The 25,523-nt window shown below is 45.7% G+C and overlaps 1 long non-coding RNA gene across 2 annotated transcripts in view; it reads left to right on the top strand.

The window, feature by feature from the left end:
- LOC123606683 overlaps nt 1-22,316 on the top strand; it is a 55,669-nt gene extending 33,353 nt beyond the window's left edge. The window contains exons 1-4 of one of the 2 annotated variants that reach the window (XR_006716449.1): nt 7,909-8,915; nt 12,395-12,515; nt 19,248-19,374; nt 21,142-22,316. This is a non-coding gene — a long non-coding RNA (uncharacterized LOC123606683). Of the gene's footprint in view, nt 1-7,908; nt 8,916-12,394; nt 12,516-19,247; nt 19,375-21,141 lie in introns of those variants that run through there. The other variant, XR_006716447.1, reaches the window with a different exon arrangement.
- Nucleotides 22,317-25,523: the final 3,207 nt, after the last annotated feature.

The following is a 25,523-nucleotide window of genomic DNA, read 5'->3' as shown; positions in this document are numbered from 1 at the left end:
GATATCTGTCTTTCTCTGACTGACTTATTTCACTCAGCATAATACCTTCCAGGTCCATCCACATTGCTGCAAATGGCATGATTTCATTCTTTCTCACTGCCAGGTAGTATTGCATTGTATATATAAACCACATCTTCTTTATCCATTCATCAGTTGATGGACATTTAGGCTCTTTCCATAATTTGGCTATTGTTGAAAGTGTTGCTATGAACATTAGGGTACACATGCCTCTATGAGTCAGCACTCCTGTATCCCTTGGATAAATTCCTAGTAGTGCTATTGCTGGTTTGTAGGGTAGTTCTATTTTTAATTTTTTGAGGAACCTCCACACTGTTTTCCAGAGTGGCTGCACCAGTTTGCATTCCCACCAACAGTGCAAGAGGATTCCCTTTTCTCCACATCCTCGCCAGCATCCGTAGTCTCCTGATTTGTTCACTTTAGCACTCTGACCAGTGTGAGGTGGTATCTCAGTGTGGTTTTAATTTCGATTTCTCTGATGATGAGTGACATTGAGCATCTTTTCATGTGTCTGTTTGCCATCTGGATGCCTTCTTTGGAAATGTGTCTATTCATGTCTTCTGCTCATTTCTTCATTGGATTATTTGTTTTATGGGTGTTGAGTTTGGTAAGTTCTCTATCGATTTTGTATACTAACCCTTTATCTGGTATGTCATTTGCAAATATCTTTTCCCACTCCATCGGTTGCCTTTTAGTTTTGTTGATTGTTTCCTTTGCAGTGCAGAAGCTTTTTATTTTGATGAGGTCTCAATAGTTCATTTTTGCTTTTAACTCCCTTGCCTTTGGAGATGTGTCGAGCAAGAAATTGCTGCAGCTGAGGTCAAAGAGATTGTTGCCTGCTTTCTCCTATAGGGCTTTGATGGTTTTCTGTCTCACATTTAGGTCTTTCATCCATTTTGAGTTTATTTCTGTGTAAGGTGTAAGAACATGGTCTAGTTTAATTCTTCTGCATGTTGCTGTCCAGTTCTCCCAACACCATTTGCTAAAGAGACTGTCTTTTTTCCATTGGATACTCTTTCCTCTGTCCATTCTCTCTGAAATGCAGATTTTCATCAGGTTTTCATCCACACCACTCCACTGAAACTGTCCTCTTCAAATCCTCTCAATTACTAATTTCAGCATACTTGTCCTCGATCTCTCCACAGTATTTTTTTTTTAATTTTTTTTTCAACGTTTATTTTTGGGACAGAGAGAGAGACAGAGCATGAACGGGGGAGGGGCAGAGAGAGAGGGAGACACAGAATCGGAAACAGGCTCCAGGCTCTGAGCCATCAGCCCAGAGCCTGACGCGGGGCTCGAACTCACGGACCGCGAGATCGTGACCTGGCTGAAGTCAGACGCTTAACCGACTGCGCCACCCAGGCGCCCCACTCCACAGTATTTAAACACAGCTGGTCACTCCCTCCTGTTTGATACCCTTTCTTTATTTGGCTTCCGGGATGCCTCACTCTCTTGGTTACCTCCTACATCACTATTCATTCCTCAGTCTCCTTAGCTGGTTCTTCCTATTTTCCCTAACTTCTCCATATTGGAGCGCCGCCATTGCTCAGCTTTGCATCCCCTTCTCTTTCTCTATCTATACGTATTCCTTCATTGTTCTCACTTAGTCACATGGCTTTACATGCTGTCAATATTCAACAATTGACAAACTTCTATTATCAGACTATACGTATCCCGTGTGTCCCAGACTCCCAAATCGAACTGCCTAATAGACCTCTCCACTTGGCTATTCAATAGAATCCTCAAATTTAACATGACCCAAACTGAAATTCTCACCTTCTCCCACTGACCTATTCCGTCCTGGTCTTCTTCATCTCAATTGTAGGCAATATCATCTTTTGGTAGCTCAACCCTAAAATTTTACAGTCTGAAACTCTTTTCTCCCATGTTCCACATCTGACCCATCAGGAAGTTCCTGTGACTGTATCTCAAAATATATCTAAAATCTGACCACTTATCACTACCTGCGCTGCCACTACCCTGCTCTGAGTTTCTGTCTCCCACTTGGATGCCTATAATAGCCTCCTGCCTGTTCTCCCTGCATTATCCTTATCCTTTTGCAGCCCAGACATTCTTTAAAAAGTAAGTCAGGCCATGTATTTCCACCACTGAAACCTCCCCAGGCCCACAAGCAGAAGGCTTACACCATTCACACACTCTCCCCCACACCTCGCCTCCCCTTCGTCTCTGACCTCATCTTTGAGCCCCTTCCTCCTCCATCACTCTACTCCAGCCATGGCGGCCCACCTACTGGTCTTCAAATAGCCAGCCTCCCACCTTGGAGCTTTTGCTGTCTCTGTTTCCTCTACCTATAATGCTCTTCTCCAGATATATGCATGGGTAATGCCCTCATTTCACAGTTGTGCCCAAATGTCACTTCTTAAACATGTCTTCTCTATTAAAAATTGCGAGCAACCCCCCCCCACTACTATACCCCAAATCTGCTTTTTAAATGAGCCTTTTGAGCTAAAATTCACATGCCATACGATTCACCCATTTAAAGTACATCATTCAGTGGTTTTCCTCAGACTTGTACAACCATCATCAGAATCAGTTTTAGAACATTTTCATCACCCCAGAAGAAACACTGTACTCATTACCTGCATAGCCTGTATCCCCCAATTTCCCTCCTCCTCCAGCCCTTGGCTATTTTTTGTGTCTAGGGATTTGCCTATTCTGGACATTTCATAGAAACGGAGTCATATAATATGTGGTCCTTTGTGACTGGCTTTTTTTTCACTTAACATTAAATTTTCAAGATTCATCCATGCTGTAGCATGTATTAATACTGCATTTCTTTTTATGGCTGAATAATATACCATTGTGTGGATACACTCCATTTCGTTTACCCACTCTTAAGCTGATGGAAGTTTGGGTTGTTTCTGATTTGGGGCTATTATGAATAATGTTGCTATGAACATTTGTGTATAAGTTTTTGTGTGAACATGTTTTCATTTGGAGGGGTATATACCTAAGAGTTGAGTTGCTGGGTCATACGGTAGGTCCATGTTTCACCTTTTGAGTAACTGCCAGACTATTTTCCAAAGTGGCTATACCACTTTATGTTCCTCCCTACAATGTAGGAAAGCTCCAATTCTTCCGTATCTCCTCCAACACTTGTTTTTGTCTTTTTGGTACTGGCTTTATTTTGACAACAACAGCACTTACACTTTCCAACATACTATCTCATTTATTTCTTTCTTACATTTTTTAAATTGTCTCTCCATTACAATGTGACCGCCATGAAGGCAGGGATTTTTGCCATTTCTCATCCGTTTTGTTTACCGTTGAGAGTGTCTGAGTGCCTATGTAGGAAGCACTCAATAAATCTATAAGATTTTATTTTTTGAAAAATTTTTTTTTCAGCGTTTATTTATTTTGGGGACAGAGAGAGACAGAGCATGAACGGGGGAGGGGCAGAGAGAGAGGGAGACACAGAATCGGAAACAGGCTCCAGGCTCTGAGCCATCAGCCCAGAGCCCGACGCGGGGCTCGAACTCACGGACCGCGAGATCGTGACCTGGCTGAAGTCGGACGCTTAACCGACTGCGCCACCCAGGCGCCCCAAGATTTTATTTTTTGTAAGTAACCTCTACACTCAACATGGGACTCAAAGTCATAACCCCAAGATCAAGAGTCACATGCTCTACCAATTGAGCCAGCCAGGCACTCCTACTCAATAAATATTTGTGGATTGGAATGGAATGCATTTAGTATAACAGAGTGAAAGGGGGAAGTATAAGTGAGTCTCGGCAGAATCAAAAATTTAAATAAAATTTTAACAATGAAGTAGATTGATATTATAAAAACCATGCATGGGGCGCCTGGGTGGCTCAGTCGGTTGAGCGTCCGACTTCGGCTCAGGTCATGATCTCGCGGTCTGTGAGTTCGAGCCCGGCGTCGGGCTCTGTACTGACAGCTCAGAGCCTGGAGCCTGTTTCAGATTCTGTGTCTCCTTCTCTCTCTGCCCCTCCCCCACTCATGCGCGCGCTCTCTCTCTCTCTCTCTCTCTCTCTCTCTCTGTCAAAAATAAGTAAACATAAAAAAAACTTAAAAGAAAAACCATGCATACCTTAGACAATATAAGCTAAAAAAAAAAAAAAAAAAAAAGAAGAAGACAAAGCTAGCTACAGATTAAGCAGCCACTGGACACACAGGGCCAAAGGTTTCATGGCAGTGTAATCAAAAAGTCCTAACTGAATTTTGCATCCTACAGGGCCCATAGCTCATTAACTATGAAAGAAGCAGAAAAACAAATCAGGGGTCATTTTATCCTTCAGGAAGCCAGCAGACCAAATAGGTGCCAACTTGGCACCAAGTTTTGTTATAACTTGGGCAGACTCGTGTGCAGGCTTCTGCACAGGCGCAGTGGGTCTTAGCAAAGCTAGAGTGGGAAGGAAAAGTAAACAGGAAGGAGAGGCAAGGGTGGGGAACTATTTGCCTGGAGGCTCAGTGCAATGCCGAATTCTTGTGAACTTTAGGTAGCAGCTTACGTATGCCGTGGGGTCCAATCCATTGTGGAGCGTGGATATTGAGTCAGGCAGTCAGCTCTCCCAGTAACCAGTTCATTCCAGGGCCCCAGCCACTGGATAGGGTACAAAGAACATGATCCTGTTCCTAGGGTTCCTGGCAGGAACCAGCAAGGGGTCCAGAGCAACCAAATGGATGGAAGGCAGGGTTCCAGTCCAGGGGTTGGGGGAGGGGGGTGTAGATGAGGGGGGGGGGAGGGGGCGGGTAAAGGTCAGGATGGCCAAGAAGTATAGCTGTGGAAATTGACCAATATAGTGTGGTATATGGAATATATTGGAGGTGGGAAGGAGATGACAGGGACCACAGCTTTACATATCTGGCACTTGTTTTGTTTTTTAGTATCTTAGTCCCCCCCCTCCCCCCCCCCCCCCCCCCCGCGCCGCTTAAGGGGAAAAGTCTATCTAGTTCCGATAGGACTTTTACAGTCCCCATCTAAGTTTTGCATTCCCCACTGCTTCCTAGCAGGGCCCCTCAGAATACCCAATAAGCCTTTGTAATTTATAATTGAGTCCTGAATAAAGAGACTTTCCACAGTGCAGAATTTACATCCACACAGCCCTCCCAACACTCGCTTTCTTCCTTTGGGCAGCCCCAGATCGCCCCCAGGGCAGGATCGTGAGATTCACGGGACATCTGAACTCTGCCCACAACACTGTTTAACCCCACGGCTACCCCTCTGACTGCGCTGACCTTTGGGATGGGGGGAGGCTAGAAAACCACCCTTCCTTTACTCCTCGTTATCCCACCCTGTCACCTCCGTTTTCTACAAAACACATGTACGTTTAGGAGGGGGGAAAAAAAGTCTTTCATCTGGGATGTGTTTTCTTTACCAGAACAAGTGTATGGGGGAGGGGAGAAGGGGGTACCAATGTGCCCAGCAGCCGGAGCACCTACAAAAACAATCCTCACATGGTGAGGCACGGAGGGAAAATCTTACTAAGGAAAGTGCCTTGCAAACTCCGGGATGGCTGGGCCGCTCACCGTGGGCAGTCCCGGGCGGCGAAGGAGGGCGGAGGGATGAAGGGAAAAGAGATGGAGAGGGGGAAGGGCAGGGGGAGGGGGCGGGGGCGGTCCCGAGCAATTCAATGGCGCTTTGATTTAACAACTCCAAGCCCTTTGAAAACATTTTGCCAAGAAAAGCTTGCCATCAACACGTATAATCTCTTATCAGAGGCCCCTGAAAGCCCGGGCCCCGGGGTTAATTCCCCCATCGCAATGAGTTTGAATCAGCTCTAAACCCGCAGTGACATGAAAGCGCCCGAGCTTCGGGCCGCACAGAACCCACTGCGATCCGCCGACCGGGGAGGATTACGGGGCCCGTTCCGCGGCGAGCTCGCCGGCGGGACGGGCAGGCTCAAAAGAAAAAGAATAATTAGGGATAATTGCTTGTGTCCAAACACAAGCATTAAGGCCCCCTGTTCCCCTTTGGGACTTTGTGAGCCAGAATGAAAGAGACACCCCCTGTTTTGACAGCTGGACCGGCGGCCTGGATCCGCGACCGAGCGAGGAAGCGCTCCCGGCTGCTGGGAACGCGGCCGAGCCGGGCCGCGGGTGGGCAGGCGGCCGGCCGGGCGGAGTCCACGCGCGGGGCCCCGCTATCGCGCTCAGGCCTCCCGGTTCTGGGGGGGAGGGGGAAGTGGGTTGTCCCCCCTCCCCCCTCCCTTCTCTCCCCCACCCCCCGCCTCCAGCCTCCGAGCCCCCGCGGCCTCGGAAGCCTGCTGCACCCCGGGGGCCTGCGGCGGGGTTGGGGTAGCCGAGGCCCGCGCCCAGCGCCCCGCGGCGGGCTGGACACGAACTTGGCGCCCCAGCCGCCTGAGGCATCGATGCAGCAGCACCCCGATCGTTTCTCTACTAAAGTTTGCACACCGAGCCCCACGTGGTCTCTTGGGAGCCACCACCGCTCACGAACGGGAATATCTGATCCCTCCCCGCTCGGCGTGTGGCGCCAGGAGCAACAACATTTGGAGACCCACGAGTCCCAGGGTGGTCCCTGCTCCAACCGGCTGCGCCCTTAAAGCTGATGCCCGCTTAGGAGGCCTCCCTTTGTGGCTTGGAAGTAACAGAACGAAACGCAACGAGGGAAAAGGGATGAAGGGACACCGGCTGCATCATCAGGGCCCACAGTCCTCAGACTGCCCTGGTGTTAGGGTTTAGGGCCAAGGCTTTCCGGAGAGGAGACTGCAGAGGCCTCGGCCAACATCATCCAGGGGCTGAACTTTCTGGAAGCTTGGCCGGTTTGCCCTGCGAAGTCCAGTAAACCACAGTATTCGGGAAGGCCACGTCAGGCCTGGAGGGACCATCCTTGAGGGAGTGGGGTGGGAATGGGGGGCAAAAGGTGGCTCTTGCCAGCAGGATGCCAGCTCCTAAAGCGGCGAGGGGAGGGGAGGGGAGGGAAGGAGGTGGAGAAGGGAGAGAACCTGACGGAAACATGGTCTTCTAGACCACCCGGAACACCTGGACCACCCAGGCCGAGGCTTGGAACTGCGTGGCCAACTGGCTAGAAAGTCCGGGAGGAGGGAGTGGATCTTCCAGAAGGCCTATCTTAGAAAGTACCACGAACTGGGGTCTCTTAGGACAGCCGGCAGCCCTGTGGCCGGCGGAGTCCACACCCACGCCGCCCCCACTTGCTCGGCCTGTGCTCTCGCTTCCAAAAAACGGATCATACGCGGGGCTGGAGGAAGAGTGGGGAAGCTGCGCGGCGGACACGCGGGCATGAGTGATTAATTAAAGGGAAACCACATCCGACAAGAAAAGAGTTTTCTGAAAGAAGCCGAGTCTGAGAGGAGCTCCCGATCCTGCAGCTGTGGGCCAGACGGATCCACCAGCTGCCAGGCTCTCCCCACGCAGCAGAGGACACGCGCTGGGGCCCGCTGGTCTAGAGGAGAGGACCTGGCTTGTGAAAAGTGTGTGCTTAAAAAAAAAAAAAAAGCTCAAGGTTAAATGTTTTCCGGGTTAGGCCTGGGACTGGGGGAAGTGGCTGGGGTGATCTCTAGGCTTTCCCCTGGCTGCGGTCCTCCACGGGGGCGTTAGGTATAGCACCTGCCCAGCAGGGATCAGCTAAGCTCACTTGTGGTTCTCAGTTTATACAGCAGAAACCCAGGTTAGTAAGCCAAGCACAGCCAGCTTTGAGTCTAGACATGATTGTGATAGAGACAAAGATTTAAGATCAGGAAGTTTCAGATCCAAGCAAAACGCACACTTGCCCACATTTTTCTCTTTCCTTCCACCCCTATGGTTTTGGAAAAATCCTATGAGAGCAACATTGCCAACAAATAAAGAGAGAATGCTACTTGCTTGATATCATTTTTTATTAAAATACCCTCAGCCTGTTTAGGATTAAGTACAAAATGCAGTTTGTAATTGTAGGTAGTTTTTAAAATTCTTGTAATTGTAGGCTTCTGATAATTTCCTTGGCCAGAATATAGTTGGGAAGATTCTAACCAGGAATGATTTGTGTTTCTTTGCCGTATAAGAACAACCTATCCCACCTCCCCTCACAGTGAGTCAGGAAATTTAAAAGCCTAGATTTCAAAGTACCGAGCTGTTTTCCTTGCATAGAAATGGGCAAAGCCATCTGAATTTGCAGACTGCTGCGACATTTTTTTGTTCAGGCTAGGCCTCAGGTTTAGAGGCAATCAATGCTTTATTTATTTATTCTAGAAGTGGGTGTGTATATTCTGATGACAAGCAAGGGAGACCTTCCTGCTCCTTTCTGGTGATTCCGAAATCCTCCCTCTTCTCTCTCCAGCTGCTTATTGAGGCAGCCCTAAAGAGGAGGCTTTGGTTTAGGGTACTGTTTTGTTTTTGAGATTTAATACTGCCTATATTTCATCTCACCACACTGGTTTCAATAACATATAAAAGATATGATATTTAATAATCAAATTCATTCCCTTGACCTAAAGATGAGATTATTATACGAAGAAAATAAAAATGATGCTTAGGAGAATGAGAAGTTCCATCGAATCTACACATCCCTCGGAATCGTAACACTTTGGCTTAAGTTGCTGTGTGGGCCTGTCCCGAGGTGGGCTCAAGAGACGCGAGACAATCCGAGAAAGGAGGTGTGAAAATGACGTCGTAAGTCTGAATTTCTGCCCCGCGTGAGTCAGCTTGGCGTTTCGGAGTTACTCCTTGGCTACGCCTTCACGGCGCTCCCCTGTAACCCGGGAGCGCGGTGCCCGGGGCGGGCGGTTCCGGCCCCGCGGGCGGCGGCGAGGCGGGTGGGCCGCGCAGGGAGTGCGGCCTGGGCTTGGAAGGCGGGGGAGGGGAACTTTAACCGGCACAGTTCGGAATCCGGCATTGCTAGCGCCCCTCTCTGGGCTTTAGGAGGGTCGGGCCGTGAAGGACCCCGGAGCTTAACCTTCGTGAGTTTTACGATAAATTCACTTTGCGGTTTTCGGCGTTGTCTGTTTTGCTGCACAGGTCCCTGCTAGGGCGGCCACCAAACCGCTCCGGCCTGCGTGGAAGCCAGCTAGCTCTACGAGGCGCGGCCTCCGCGTGGACGCGCCCCTTGGGCAGGGACGACACTCCGCGTAATCACGAATATCCTGGAGTTTAGGACTTTGTTTTTAGGAAGATTTCCTCGAAGGTCTGCGTGGCGAGACCCGGGCGTGAGCGCTTCCCACCCGGAGCCAGGGGCTTCGACCGGCTCCCCCCCCCCCCCCACCACCACCCCGCTTCTCGCCCCGCGGCCCGGGAGCGCTGCTCGGACCAGGGCCCGGAGGGCTGTGAGGACTGCGCGGCAGGCCGCACCTCGCAGTCCCAGCCTCCCGGCGCAGGTCGGGACCCGCTGCAGTTGCTCTTGTGCCCTACAAGTCTTGGCAACAAGGGCGCAATGTCAAGATCGCACTTACAGCCCAGCCCTCGAGCCGGGGCCTGCTCCCGCCTCCCGCTGGGGAGGCGCCGGGCGCTGTGGACTCAGGGCCCCCGCCGAGGGCGCGCTTCTCCGGATTCGCGCCGCACGGTTAGCCTGGGGGTTGGGAGAGAGGGTAGTAAACAAGATCTTTCCCCGGACGGGAAGCCCCCCCTGCGCGCCGAACCAGGCCGGGTAAACAGGGCACGCAAACGCTCTAGGGAACAGGCAGCCCAGGGACTTTGCTGGCAGCCGCCTACGCCGGCCAAATGGAGTGAGTTCCCGGTTTAAACCAGATCTCAAGCTTGGCTGTTTAGCTGATGGACTCAGCTTCCACTTTTAAGAAGCAAATCAAAATTCGGGTGGAAAAGGCTAAAGGAGTCTCCCTCTTTCTCCAAAGAGGGGGCTGTACACCCCCCAGACTTCACACTGCCTGCACTATCAATGAAACGTTTATTTTGTGGAATATGTTAGAATAAATCACAACAAAAGCTGTAATTGAAAAAAAAATCGAGATATTTTTGTCACTGTCCATATACACATTATGTGCTTGCGGGCTGTATCAGTCTGTGAACAGATATATAGATAGATATAGATATAGATATATAGATATAGATATAGATATAGATATAGATATAGATATATTTGCTGGAGTGTATACTGTGGACTTAAGTTTGCATTCTAAAACTCAGCGAAAATAGTCATAGATCCCATCATATATGCCCTGTTTGAGCATGCTGGCCTTCCCAAAGGCCCATTAAAATGCTATTTTCTTTTATTTAGAACCTCCAAAACAGGAGTAAAGTGTGCTTTTAGAATGAATCTACTCTACATGTAAAAAAAAAAAAAAAAAAATGACGTGTGTAAATTGTATTTACAATGGAGTGTTGACAATTCACTTCTTTCTCTAATGTGACCTGACTTTGGGGCATGGAGGTCTCTCTTTGTGCAGGGGCCTTTAGGCAGAGTCATTCTTGGCTCTTAGAGTAGTACCTGATACTGTAAAATGCTAAATCTGGACAGATTTACACAAAACAGAAGCTGTAATCTCACCCTTAAAATTCCAGCTGAACAGCTTTAGGGATTTTTCTATGTTCCAGACCCCATGAATATTTTTCCAGGTTGAGTGGTTGAGCCTTAGACTATGACGGTTCAACCAAAAATCGTGACGTTAGACACAGAAACGAGATGTGTCATCAGGTTGTTGGTGTTTTGTTTTGGTTTGGGTTTTATAGTATCCACATTGTGGAACAAAGGTATTTTATTTTGAAAGATACAGCTACTATCACTTTGATGAAACAGTGCATAGATACATGATGGAAACTCAGAAATGAATTTTACATGTAAGAAAGGTGTGTTGTTTTATGTCTGGTCCTTGACTTGAAATTGTCTTTATGGGGTTTTCTTTTCCCTAAACAATATTTTTATGAAGACAAGAAATAAAGAAGGTATTCAAGACCATTTTTCCAGACACCATCTGAATGAGACTTATTTCTTCCTGTTGAGATAGGCATGGATTTTCCTCTAACTTGAAAATACATGACTACTATTTACTTTGGTAGAAAAACCACTCAGAAAACTGCTTTCCTCTACTGCTAGTGAAGAGTATGTTGCATTCCCCGCTGCCCCCCCCCCCCCATCTCCAATGAAACCCAGAATTCTTTAACTGTATTGCCAGGTATATCACCATTAATACATAGCCTGTAAGTGCCTTTTGGGGATATGGGAAACTCCTCGGGTAGGTCCTGGCTGCACAGAGTTATTCTTTAAGCAGCACAAATATGCTTCAGGACACAAAGTGTGAGAAAAGACTCAAGTCAAATACGTATGTACATTATCAGAGTTAGGGCAGAGAATAGACTAAAAATAATGCTCCCTGTTGCTAAATCCATTCATAGCCGGTAAGATAATTAAGGACCTTCCGTTCTATGTAAACAGAGTCACATTTATGTATAAAACTTGGTGCAACAATGACACGTCCCTCCAAAGCACCCAAGAAGCCTGAAATAGTTACGGTATGCCCTATATCTCCCTTCCCCTACAGGTCTTGCTTATGGAGAATAGTGGAAAGTACAATGTACTGAGTTAAACAAATATTTAATTTGCTCCACATCCAAAGCAAATCAGGTTTCAGGCCAACATATGGGCTCCAGCTTAGAGCTGGAGACATAGCCTCAAGTTGGGTCTGGGGGTGAGTGACGTCTATGGTCATTGTCGGAGGTTCTGGCTGGTCTGAAAAGACTCTGGGTCACCACCTTCCCGAGGAGTGTGGAGAGGCTGCGTTCTGCTTCATTCTAGAACCCATCACAGGTTAGAGCTCTCTGAGGTAGGCCCAAAATGGTTGATCTAGATTTAGAATTTAACTTATTTGCCTGGCTGAGTTCCTTTAGGGCAGGCATGGTAATTTACTGATTTGGGGTTCCCCACATTTAGCACCGTGCCTGGAACATGGTAATCCCTTGATACAGATCTGATCAATCACTTACATTGTAAATGAAGAAGATCCCCTAAGTTAGGGTCTTTGGGTCTTTAGGTGACTGCAGAGCATCTAGAGATGTGCCGTGCTAAAGTAGCCACTAGCCATATGTGCCCAGTGGTGTTTGGAATGTGGCTAGACCAATTGGTTGGAACTGTAAGTATGAAATAAATACCGGATCCTGAAGACTTAGTGTAAGAAAAGAATGTAAGATATCTCATTAATAATTTTTATGTTCATTATATAATAATGCCATAAATAATACCCCAATGTATTGGGATAATTAAAACAGACTTGCGGTAGGCTACTTTTAAGATGACCCCCAATAACCCATAAGTGTAATTCCTTCCCCTAGAATGTAGGCTGGACTTAATGGGTCAATTCTAACAGAAAAAAAGGCAAGAGTGATAGAATGTAACTTCCAGGATTAGGTTACAAATCTACAAAATGCAGCTTTTATCTTGGGTGCTCCTTCCTCCCTACGTTAGCTTGTGCCCTCTCTACTTCTGTCTCAGAGCACAGTCACCAGTAAAGAACAGACTCTCATGCAGAAGATGCCAAATGAAGACAAGAGTCCCTGGAGGATGAGAAGTCACGTGGAGGAGAGGTGAGGCACATCACCCAACAACCAGCCATGTGAGTGATACTTCTTGGAAGCAGACCCTCCTGCCCCAATGTAGCCCAGCTGATAGCCTGACTACAAACTGAGGAGGAACCCTGAGCCAGAACTCTCCAGCTAAACCACTCATGCAGAGCAACTGTAAAATAATAAATGTTTGTTTCAAGCTAGGTTTGGGGGGTAATTTGTTACACAGCAATAAATAACCAATGCACAATTATGAAAATTAATTTCCCTTTTTAATTTTTACAATGTGGCTACTAGAGAATTTTAAATGGCACGTGTGGCTCACATTGCATTTCTGTTGGACAACACTGGTCTCTATGACTCACATGGGACACAGGTGCTCCAGATTTAATTTAGGATTCTAGGGAGCTGGACTCTAATGTATGATATAGAAAACCATGAAATAATTAGGTGTAAATCCTTTTTTTGTTTTGTTTTTTGAGAGAGAGAGTTGGTGGTGGGGGTTGGGACGGGGCAAAGGGAGAGAGAGAGAGAGAGGGAGAGAGAATCTTAAGTAGGCTCCTCCCTGAGCGTGGAGCTTGGTCTCACGACCCTGAGATCATGACCTGAGCCAAAATCAAGAGTCAGACACTTAACCGATTTAGGTATAAATCTTACAAAATATGTTAAAATCTATAATCCGTTGGCTATACCAGTTTGTGATCTTTCCTTATTAAACAACTATGGATTGAGAGTTAAGAGTTAATCTATGCTTGATTTAGCCCCTACATAGTTAGAAACTGTACCCAGAGAGACTGCTTTAATGTCCCTTCCAGCTCTAACATTCTAGGATTCAACAACTGCTCATTTCAGCGTTCTCTTGCTACAAGGAGCAATGGTGATGCTGGTGATAGGAGGCTCAGTGTTTCTTATGGTATTGAACCAACATTAACAGCTCCACTTTTCCAAAATAGGAAAGAATGTGGCCAGTGGATCAAGGTGAGCAGTAGACAGTCTGAGACAAAGGAGCACTCGCCAGCACCCCTCTGGTTGCTCCCACAGGCCTCTGCACCCCTCCACAGCCTTTCCTGGAATACTTGAAGCTCTGTTCTTCACCACTCCTGACTTCTATAACACCAGAAAAATTGTGTTTTCATTTAGGAGTTTTGTAGCTAAACTGAGAGTTGGAAAAAAATGAACTTAGCTTTCTATTTATTTGTATTTGCAGAACCACAGAGAACCAAGGTGATAATTAGAAAAACATTTTAGAAAACCCTATTTTCTACTGGATTTTATTTTCCCAGTACAGTGACAAGTTCTCCTAAGTTTTCAATGGCTAAACATATCAGTTTCCATCTTTTGACCAGAAGGCCACTCATCTGAGTCTCTTTTTGCTCTGGCTGTTTATAGATAATCACGGAATAAGAGCATGTTACAAAATGAACATCATCGTCTGTGGTTCTCTTCTACATTCAACTAAGAAAGGCTTTTCATAGGTCGTCTTTGCATTTTATTTTGACACCGTGATTGCAGATGTAATCAATACATAGCACTTCAAAGGGAGATGATTTTCTATAGCAACATTTTGACCAAAAGTAGATGGTTTTTTAAAAGGCTATCATTGAGGGGCGCCTGGGTGGCGCAGTCGGTTAAGCGTCCGACTTCAGCCAGGTCACGATCTCGCGGTCCATGAGTTCGAGCCCCGCGTCGGGCTCTGGGCTGATGGCTCAGAGCCTGGAGCCTGTTTCCGATTCTGTGTCTCCCTCTCTCTCTGCCCCTCCCCCGTTCATGCTCTGTCTCTCTCTGTCCCCAAAATAAATAAACGTTGAAAAAAAAAATAAAAAATTAAAATAAATAAATAAATAAAAAATAAATAAAAGGCTATCATTGATAGTTTACATCACTTAAAAGTGACCTTTGATGGGGGCACCTCGGTGGCATAGCTGGTTAAACGACCAACTCTTGATCTTGACCCAGGGCATGATCTCATAGTTTGTGAGTTTGAGCCCCACATCAGGCTGGTTCTGGTGGCGTGGGGCCTGCTTGGGATTCTGTCTCTCTACTGTTTGTGTTCTCTCTCTCAAAATGAATAAGCTTAAAAAAAAAAAAAAAAAAGCGACCCTTGATGAATGTTGCTGAAAATATTCCAGGTTTGGATTTATTGGGTGATTAAGTGACGGGCAGGGACTACTACACAGGCCATCATTCCATAAATATCCGTGATAATGGCTGCTCTGAAGTTTTGTACAATAAAGTCAAACAGGCTGCTAGTATATAAATTAGCAATACTTTGGCAGATGGCATTTATTGTTTTGTTATATTTATTTCTAGCAGGTCTTTAATTTCCAAATTTTTGTAACTATTGTAGTGGATTTTAGATTTTCCTTTAGAGGTGAGTTTTGATCCTATGAGGGACAAATTGTATTCAGACAATTACAAATCAGAGCTCTATCTTAAGTGACAATTTCAATTCTAGATTATGATTTTCAATTTTCTAAATCTACATAACTTTTTCCTAAAATTATTATTAGTGTTTGTCTAAGTATACAAAATAAGAAAATCAGCCATTTCAGATGACACCAAAGCTTTACCAAGTTTTCAAAATAATGGGATTAAAATCGTGTGTGTGCTATTCTGTTTTCCATAGACGCTAACTCAGACATTGTTTCACAGAACTAAGCAAGTTGGCTTTCCAAACATACTGAACAGATGCTTTTGATAACTTTCTGAAATCAGTAATGAACATCACAGCGTGTTAGACTATGCTTATTTAAGTGAAGGTCTTAGAAGTGATGGTTCTTAGTTTTGTGTTTTTATTCTCATTTATTCTCATTTTAAAACCAATCTTCTGTGCTTTGGCATTTCATATTAAGCAACATTCACCCAAATCTTGGAGAGCTTTTTTCCCCCCCACATTTGCAGGCACGGTGTAAAAAAAAAAAATTTTTTTAACATCAGATTTACCATTGTTTTATTTATTTATTTTATTTTATTATTTTTTAATTGTATTTTTTAATTTTTTTAACTTTACATCCAAATTAGTTAGCATATAGTGCAACAATGATTTCAGGAGTAGATTCCTTAGTGCCCCTTACCCATTTAGCCCATCTCCCCTCCCACAACCCCTCCCGTAACCCCCAGTTTGTTCTCCATATTTATGGGTCTCTTCTGTTTTGTCCGCTTCCCTGTTTTTTTATTATTTTTGTGTTCCTTCCCTTATGTTCATCTGTTTTGTCTCTTAAAGTCCTCATATGAGTGAAGTCATATGATTTTTGTCTCTCTGACTAATTTCACTTAGCATCATACCCTCCAGTTCCATCCATGTAGTTGCAAATGGCAAGATTTCATTCTTTTTGATGGCTGAGTAATACTCCATTGTATATAGATACCACCTCTTCTTTATCCATGCATCCATCGATGGACATTTGGGCTCTTCCATACTTTGGCTATTGTTGCTAGTGCTGCTATAAACATGGGGGTGCATGTGTCCCTTCGAAACAGCACACCTGTATCCCTTGGATAGATGCTTAGTAGTGCAATTGCTGGGTCGTAGGGTAGTTCTGTTTTTAGTGTTTTGAGGAACCTCCATACTGCTTTCCAGAGTGGCTGCACCAGCTTGCATTCCCCCCTGCAAAAAAAATTTTTTTTTTTTTTTTTTTTTTTTTTTTTTTTAAGTAAAGAAGGCCATTACTTTACCAGTGAGATTCTATTACTTTCTTCAGGGAACGATGATTTATATTATAAAGGTTTAGAACCTGGAATTTTATATCTTTGGCTCTTGGAAACCAATCAAACCATTTCAGACCTTTGCCTCCTCTTTAATCCTCCTCCTTCTCCCCCCCACCTTCCTTCTCATCCACCTCCTAGACCATCTCCCATCCTTCCCCAGCCACACACGATCTCATTATTCTTCATGCTCTGTAGCTCTCCCTCCAGGGCAGACCCTCTACCTTTGGTGCTTCTGCAACATCAGCAGACCTGTTCCAGTTGCTGAGCTTTAGACTAATCCAGCCTCTGGTGAATAATCCTGTGCCTTTCTCCTTGCCCCCTCCTCCCTCTCCCGCCCATGCCATGCTCAGCTGCTTGATAGGATGCTCTCTCTTCCTCTCTACTTTGCTGATGCCAAAGAGGACTCACAAGGGGCTTGCCAGAGAGACCCAGCTTCGGCCAAGGAAAGCGCTTACAGCGCAAGGAGAGGAAGAGGAAGCTCTTCTTAGGACTTATATTAGTGTTAGAAAGAAGGAAAAGAGTCGACACGCAGTTTTCAATGTGTGCAGGATGCTTCCAGTTGTCTTTCCTAAGCCCTGCCTGCTACTGCCCCAATGTCCCCAAGGCACTCCCACGTAATTTGCTGTTACCAGCCATGCAAATATTTTTCTAATTCCCAATTCAAACTCAGCTTCACAAACAGGTGCCTTTTAGTCCAATCAGGATGAAATACACATGTGGCTATTATTCTCTTGCTTTGAAAAGGTGACAAAGGGCATAAGGGGCTATCAGGCCAGGCTGTCACGGGGTAATTTGCCACGAGCCTCTGTGTGGATCCAGACCCTCCCTTTGTTTGGGATCTAGCACGTGATTCCTGCAGATGACTGACAAGGGCAGACTTGTAACAACGTTATTTCAGGAGGATAATAACCAGCCCTCATAAATTCCTTTTTTAATAGTTAATTGCAGGTTGTAGGCTATTAACAATGACTTTATTTTACATCACAAAAGAAAATAGTTTCTTGTTACTGCTAGTCTCTAAAACCACTTTGAGACATTATAGTACCCTCGGAGAAAACCTAGCCTTTCATGAAATGAATCATAAATAGTTGAGTTAAGAAAACCACTGTGAAATAGGAAAAGAGAAGAAGGGAGGAGAAAAAGAAATATCTGTCTGAGATACAGAAGAGATGTTCTGGGAGGAGCTGCTTCCATGCAAATAAAATTTTAACCCAACTTTCTTTCTTTTTTTTTTTTAATTATTTTTTTTATTTTCTGTTAACCCAACTTTCATGGCCACCCTTCTAAGTCTTACTTCCCTGGGTGATAAGTGGAATTAAGCACAGAAATATCTAACAGCTTTAAGCCTTAACTATGTAGAGAAAATGAAAACGAGTCAGGAAGGAGCTCATTCTGAGCTTTGTATAAGGAGCCCTGGGTTTCGTTTCATTTCTTGTTCTGTTGGGGGTACATCACTTCGTTACTGATTCCTGGCAGTGAAAGAGAGACATTACAATTTTCATTAAAACTCTCATACTCTCTTAGGATTTTTACATCTTGACTTCAAGTTATGCTGCGAGAGATCTTCACCATTGTGAGCTCTTTTAAGTTTCAGACCATGCAGCAATACCTATGCTGTAAATGGCCATCAAGAAATAGAAAATAATCTTATAGACATTTAATTAGAGGAGATAGTTTATAGGAGCATGTATGTCTATTTCTGTTTTCCTTTAAAAATACGTTGGCTTTAATAGGAAAAATGCATAAGCCCAGAAATATCTTTTTGAAAACAATTCTTGTAAAACACACATAGAGTTAAAACCATGCAAGTCAGGTACATATGTGACTAATCATATTTTTGATATATCTCTCTGCCTAATCATTAACTTTAAATGCCATATAAGAATTTGTAATCCACAGTAAATTATTTCATAGAAATAATTTAAGAGGGCTGCTAATGTGAAACATTCTAGTTTCCACCAGCAGTTTGCTGCCAAACGTTGTAGAAAAAAAAAAAAAAGAATCCCAGATATAAGTTGATATAAATTATAGTGAATATAAATCTCTGATGATCAAGTGGTGGTTAGAGATTATTGCATTTAGAAGATAGGGAAAAAACATATTAAACACCATGAAGTCTTTCCAGGGTCCATTTTGCTTATTAGGAAACTGGATCTTTAAAAATCCCCTCAAAGCCTTTTAACTTTTTTGTTTAATGCCCTAGACTCCATGTTGTACATTTCAAAATATATTGTAACAGTTGAGTTTATTGAGCATAGAAAATAGAGGGGAAATTATATTTTAATTACCAGGGAGACTGCGTAAGCTCTATTTTTAAAATGTGAGTTAGAAAATTTAGCTTTCAAAGTAAAACCTTCAACTTTTTTCAGATGTTTTTCTCATAGTATCCGTTTTGCAGAAAAAAAAAAAATCAGAATAACTGAAAGTGATAATTATCCAAATAGTAGTTATGAGAGGTTTCCTCCCGCCTTTCAGATTCCTAGGTTTTTTGCAAAGCTGGAAACATTTGAGTGGAAATAATGTTCAGATTATAAAAAGCAGCAGCACATGAGTGAAATCAGGCAGAATTGGCCTGACAGGGGGTCAGAAACCAGAAAGAGTGACATGTAGCCGCTCAAATGGCAACATTAGTCAGGTAGAAATCCATAATTAGCTGAAGTTTTTTTGAGTTTAAAGGATTACTATAAAGTACAGAAGGAAAAGAGTAAGTCTGGTTTTGAGAAAATTAATTCCCTTTCCAAATCTTCATCCTTTCCTTCAAGATGTGACTCCAAAGAAAGACAATTACGTCAAAGAAGGTTAGAGGCCTAATTCTGAACACTGCCTTTTAAGCACATTCTAGAAACCTATTAGACATCATGTAAACTGTAGACCGCGGCGTTTCTACGACCCCAATACTAAACATCTGTACACCAGCTTCTTGGGAGCAGAAATGGAGACATATGCATTTAACATATTCCAACAATATAGTCACAAGGGAAAATCTACCTTTCACCATATATGGCCATTGTGCAACTCTATCCAAGAACTCAATGCAGATATTTATGTAATATCTCTACTCCTTCTCCCCGCAGGTTGGCAGAGATTTAAGGAAATTCTTTGGGGAGGCCCCTGCAAAGTCCGTCTTCTAAAATATGAATGGTGTTGATGGAAAAAGCTGAAAAGCTTTTTTTGAGCATGCATCGGACTACCATCATGTGGGTATGTCAGAGAGGTTTTTATCCATCTTTCTAAAAATACCTATGGATATAAAATGTGTAGTTATTACGCATACATAAAAACCTTTGGTTTGTGCTGGAGTTGTTTGTTTTCGGTAACCTGTGATCTTGACCCATTCCTTTGGGGAGTAGCTCAGTATGCACTCAGATTCTAGTAATGGAAAAGAAAAGCCATGGGATAAAGTGAATAGTGAGTCATATTTTATAAGTCAGTTTAAGTGATTTTGGGAAATTGTCCAACGTGGCTAGATTAACACCTTGCTGATTATTAAGGGGGAGAAATACAACAAACGGACAGAACTACAACAAAAGTAATAGTATTCCAAAGGAGACAGGACTATTCCAAATGGTCTCTTTTTTAATAGAGACTATTAAAAAAAGACTATTAAAAAAGAGACCATTTTTTCATGAGTATAATTTGCACAATTAAATCCATATAAAATTATCATGCTTGAGTGCAATGTAGTTAATGAACATATAGCAGGCATGATAATGCAGTCACATAAGAAACTGTGATGTTTTGGGGCGCCTGGGTGGCGCAGTCGGTTAAGCGTCCGACTTCAGCCAGGTCACGGTCTCGCGGTCCGTGGGTTCGAGCCCCGCATCGGGCTCTGGGCTGATGGCTCAGAGCCTGGAGCCTGTTTCCGATTCTGTGTCTCCCTCTCTCTCTGCCCCTCCCCCGTTCATGCTCTGTCTCTCTCTGTCCCAAAAATAAATAAAAACGTTGAGAAAAAAAAATTAAAAAAAAAAAAAGGAACTGTGATGTTTTATTATAGAACTTTAATGGTATAGAACCTTAATGGAAGGGTGTGTCAGAAGGCTGGATTCTAATTCTACTCTGCTCTTCCTACCTTTCTGACCATGGCTAAATTCCTCGTCAGAAAGAAACGGAGGTGATAATATCCATCCTACCTCGCAGTTATTATGAAGATCAAATAAGAGAACAAATACAAAATTGCTTTGAAAACTGTCAAACGCTACGGAAGCATGAGACACTATGATTACCATGTTCTCAGCCATCTGCAATAATAGGATGCCATTTTCATGTCAGTGCTAATGTAGGACTCCCACTGGGAAAAGAAAAATCAAAAGAATGCTATTGCCTACGCTCACAGTCTCTGGAAGGAGCCCTCTGAGCTTGGAGGAAGGGCCATGCTCCCTCTGTAAGCATCACCCACTGCTCTGGACAGACACTGTGTGTCCAAGGTGTTCTCCAGGAGGAGGGGTGGCACGCTCATGCTTACAGAGAGGGCATGGCTCTACAAATCATCCTCCACCTGCCGGTCTCTCATGTATATTAATAATCAAAATCTTCTCAACTTCTCAAACTGCCCGGATCGGAATGTACTTTCGGATGATAGAGAAGTTTCAAATCGCCAATGCTGCCTGGCCTATTCTCTCTGAATACAACGGTAGTAGTGTGTATTTACTGCGTTTCTACTCTGCTCACCCTCCCTGCAAAATATATTATATTTAAAATGTTTTCAGTGACTTGTTATCCAGTAGTGACGTTAACCACAGGGTGCAGGGAGCAGGAGCAGGGAAAGGCCTTAAAAATGTTAATTATCTGGAGCATAGAGCTTAACATTCTGGACTCCAAGATGGTATTTAAGCCTATTTAGATTTTCTCCAAATTCTTTAAGGCTAATGCAACTTCTCAATGTATCTAGTAATCTCTAATTACTTGTGGAAATGGTAGATGTGAGAAGGCCAGATTAAATCCATGGATAATCCCAAAATCTCATTTTAGCCAACAGCGTGGCTCTTTTCCCACCAAACCCAGTACCAGAAGGACCATTAAGAAGAGCTGAGTGGACTTCCAAGCTCCCTGCCCATCCCTCTGATGGAGATGTTAATGAATCAACCAAACTGCCAGAAAAGAAGACTGCAGGAAGGAAAGTGAAAACTCAGGAGCCTGGGCCACTGGCAAGCTAGTGAAAACTCAGGAGCCTGGGCCACGCAGACGCTGAGGAAATGGAAGGTACTGGAGGACTAACGAAAAGGAGCAACCCACAGACCCATGCCTTGGGAGCACTGCGCTACAGTTTCCAGAAGGTGGAGGGCCGTCCTATTTGGCAGTGCTGCCCCACCCAGATCACGTTCTGTCCCCAGTGTGACCAGCTGGGTGTTCACCTGAGCTGAGCAAGAGTGAGCTGGAACCACGAGCCTGGCTTTCTGGCTCACAGTACCAAGGAGCAGGCAATGGACTTGTCCAAGCACTCTCTCCTTACTTGAGCACGATTTGCTAACAGGATGAGGAAAGGGAGAGGAAGACAAAGACTTTGTTTTTTAGGACAACTTTGTAAATCCCACTGGCCTACATTTTACTGGTTTCCTCCTCATGCTGCTTTCTATTTGATCATTATCTATTTTGTTGGTTTATTAACATCATAACAGCAAGGTCTCACAATCCTTTTGAACCCCGGTGTAGTTTTAATGAACATAAAAACTGTCCATGGTCTCTAAGGGTTATTTGAAATTCCAAAATAAACAGCATCGGTGAAACAAATGCGCAAGTCGTTTTAGAATAAAGTTTCTGAACAGATGAAATATTTTACACAGCAATTTAATGTCCATCAGGTTAAAAAGAAGAAAACACCACAAAAATGCAGTTTGGTTTTTTGATAGCCCCGTTCCCTGACCCCACCGCCGCCTTTTTTCCTGGGCCATTTCTGTGTATGTTGGGCTCTCTAGTCTAGAACTTTTGGGGAGTTTTGGTCTAGATGGGTCAGGAGTTAAATGTGGAAGCAGAAAGTAGAGAAATGGGGCCGATGTGATGAGGGGAAGAGAACCTGTTTACTGTAACGCCTTGGAGTGGAATGATCGAAGTATACGGAAGTCTGTACTAGGAGATAAAATAGTTGGAATGGCCTCGGTTGGAGAAAACAGAAAAAAGAACGGTGTCCAGCCAGTTAGATGTAAAAAGGTGGCTCCCGGATTTAAAGTATCTGAACCACAGAGATCAGGATTAGCGTAACTGATTTATGCCTGTGTCCCTGAGGCTCACAACACGTCCAGGCCTCGGTATCTGCAAAACGAGAGTAATGCTCAGTCGCCAGAGGCTGCAGGGCGGGTTTGGATCTTGGGAAAGACGGGACGCAGGGAGCAGCTCGCGTCTTTTCTTCCCAGCGCGGCTTTCCTCCCGGAGGCTGCAGTGATTGTCCCTGGCTCTTAGGGACAGCGGGGCCCCTCGGACCCCCCCCCCCCGCTCCCTCGCGTCCCTCGGCGGGAGGGTGCGGCGCTTCCAGGGCTCCCGTCCCCGAGTCGCTGCGGACGTCAGAGCCGGGTGTCGAGGCGGCTGGCGGCGGGTGTCTCGGGCCGAGCTCCTTCATTCGGGGCGGCTCCTACGCCCTCCGCCCGTCGGTGTCCCAGCCACCTGCGCCGCCCGGGCTCCGCGCCTCGCGCCCCGCTCTCCGTGCTCCCCCAACCCCTGCCCCCCAACCCCGCACCCTCCGCGCGGCCGGCTCCTCCGCTGGCCTCTATCCTTAGTCCTTCTTTCCTGCCCCCCTGCGGCCATCAGGGGGAAAGCAGAGCGACCTCTGGGCCCTGGCTGCCAGGGCCGCCGGCGCTGCCACCTCCACGGTGGGCACCTGGGTCGCGCGCGGGTGCGCTGCGCTTGGGCGAGCGGAAAAGGCTGCGCCCCGAGGGGGGGGGCAGGGGTGATTCCTGCGGACCGAGACCCCCTGGGATCTTCGAGAGGGTTCAGGCCGTCCCTGCCCGCCCATCTAAGCGCAGTGAGGACCCGCGGGGGGACACCCTTTCCCAGAGCCAGGACTGGCCGCCTCATTGACAAAAACTTGATGATCTGTTGGCGGGCAGTGGATGTGCAGTGTGGAGGAAGGAGATGGGGGTGTGAGGGGATCGCAGCCGGGGGTTCAAGGCAACAAGAGTAACTTCCGTGGCACCACCTGTGCCGATGGGGGCTTAGGTGTTTACTTCTCTGGAAGTTTCCCTTTCACTGTCAGCTAGCCCAGAGGGAGTTCTCAATGTTGTCCACATCCTCGTAGTACGTGGGTGCGTGGCCTTTCTCTTAGCCAACCCAGCCAGCGAGCTTTTGGCTGCCAGAAAATGTGTTTCCTATCCAACACCTCTCGCACAAGGACAAAAAATAATGCGTCTAAAAATGGTGAATTTCCTGTCTAGGCTTCCCTTACCCAACCTGGTTCCCCACTTACGAATAAGACTGGAGTAACAAAGATGAGTTGGAAACACTTTATCCTTTGTACATCCCTGATTTCTGCTGGTTCAGTGTCCTGTGTCAGGTGAAATTATTCATGAGGCTCTGAGCAGAGCTGGTAAGTCTCACTCCTTCCTCCTAGAAATTCCAAGTGGATTTAAATCACTCCCTGGTTGCTGCAGAGAGTCTATGTTTTATTGGAGTTCTCTAGTGAGCTTTGAAGTATGTGCTTACCAAATCTGTTTCTCAGCTCCCAGCTCCTGAATTAATTCTCCCCTCCTCCCTTCTCTTTGCTGCCACTCTGGCCACCCCCCTCAAGTGTGAACAGTGGAAGTTTTCTCTGGACAACAGCTTGGAATCAGACCTCAGGGGTTTATCAGTCAGCCTCCAGTCCTGGACACCCATTTGCTCCATGCTTGACTGAGAGATTTCAAATGTCTAATGGAACACGCAGGGAATGGGGGCCCTCGGACCTTATTCTGTGCACGGATTTATCCCTTTCTTGCAGGACCACTTAACTAGTGTCACCATTTAGTATCTTGAGCCTGGTTGCCTTGTCAGGAAAGTGGCCATTAGTATACCCATACTTTACTCATACTTTCGAGAACACAGGAAAATCCTCGCGCTGAAAACATCTTGGAGCTTTGTGAGGACTGCCACTTGCCGGAGGTTAGTGTTAATTGATGTCAGGCAGGTCTGTTGCAAAGACTGTAGACTTCTATTTATTTTTTTGTTTGTTTAAGGGCTAGAGAGGGTAAAGAGAAAACGGGCAGCTAAGGCCCTTTGGGGAGTCAGGAGGCATTTTGCATTATCTGCCAAGCTACTTAAAGAAGCACTGTCATCCAGCCTTCTGGGTGATCTGGATGGGACGTGGCTAAGTTGTCCGTTTCAATGCCTGCTCTTATTGTCCCCATGCCTAACATGCCACTAAAATCACCATTTCGCTCACTCACACAATGTGTTCAAGAGGTAATTAAAGACTTCCCAGGAGATTCACAAGCAGCCACTTCTGGAGTTGAGATTGGTCACATTCCTATGAGTCACCTCACCAGGGGCCTCAGCTGCACAAGGACTCCTTGATTCTCCAGCTGGGCCTTTCCAGGAAAGGACAAGGACTCTGCTACCCTCTTCTTATTTCGAGTTTTACTAAAACAACATCATCGACAACAACCAAAAGTAAAACAAACAAGAAATCAAAATATACAAAAGCATGGACATCTGGCGTGTTTACAAAGCACAGATTTCTTACCCTTAAATAATTAAAGCCTGTCAGACTTGGCTGATGGTGCCTCTGGCTGGACTCATGGCTTCAGATTCCCTGTCGCCCACATCACTGCTGATTCATCAGAGGAAGGAGCTCCTGCCACTCTGCTCCCCGGTCTTCTCCATCAGGGGGCCTTCAGTTTGGCTGGACTCCCACTGTTGAGCGTGTCTCGGTCCAGAGGCGACGCGCCTCCCCACGCCTGTTGGCAGTCCCAGGATTTTCCTGAGTGGCAAGCAGGGAAGCTCAGAGCCCTCACCTGTCACTCTCTACTCCTAGGCAGCCAGCCCAGGCTGCAGGCCCAGCCCCACCCATCCAGAAGGCTGCCTACTTGGTATTCACCCCTCCCCTCCCCACCACTCCCCAGCCGGGCCTGCACTGCCTAAAACCACCTGTTTTGTGTTTTGAAAGCCTGGAAGCACCCCCCCCCCACCCCGCCGTCCTCCACCCTCACAGACCTCCCACTGAGTTCCAGTTTCCTGTCCAAACTCCAGACTTAAGTTCTCGACTCATTTGAAGAACATAAGAGCTTGTTGCACACTCAGGCCTTTCCTTCCTGGAGCAGGAATAAAAAACCCATGGAAGGAGTTGCCAATGGTCCCCCTCCCAGGGGAAGGGCGGTCTTGTAAAGTTTTAAACCTGGCAGCCCCTACGGGCAGTCCTTAGACTTGTCAGGAGTCAGAGGTCCTCAGAC

This window comes from Leopardus geoffroyi, chromosome A1, assembly GCF_018350155.1.
Source record: "Leopardus geoffroyi isolate Oge1 chromosome A1, O.geoffroyi_Oge1_pat1.0, whole genome shotgun sequence".
Taxonomy (NCBI): domain Eukaryota; kingdom Metazoa; phylum Chordata; class Mammalia; order Carnivora; family Felidae; genus Leopardus; species Leopardus geoffroyi.
The sequence above is the reverse complement of the archived record's forward strand: the minus strand, read 5'-3'. Positions and strand labels throughout refer to the sequence as shown.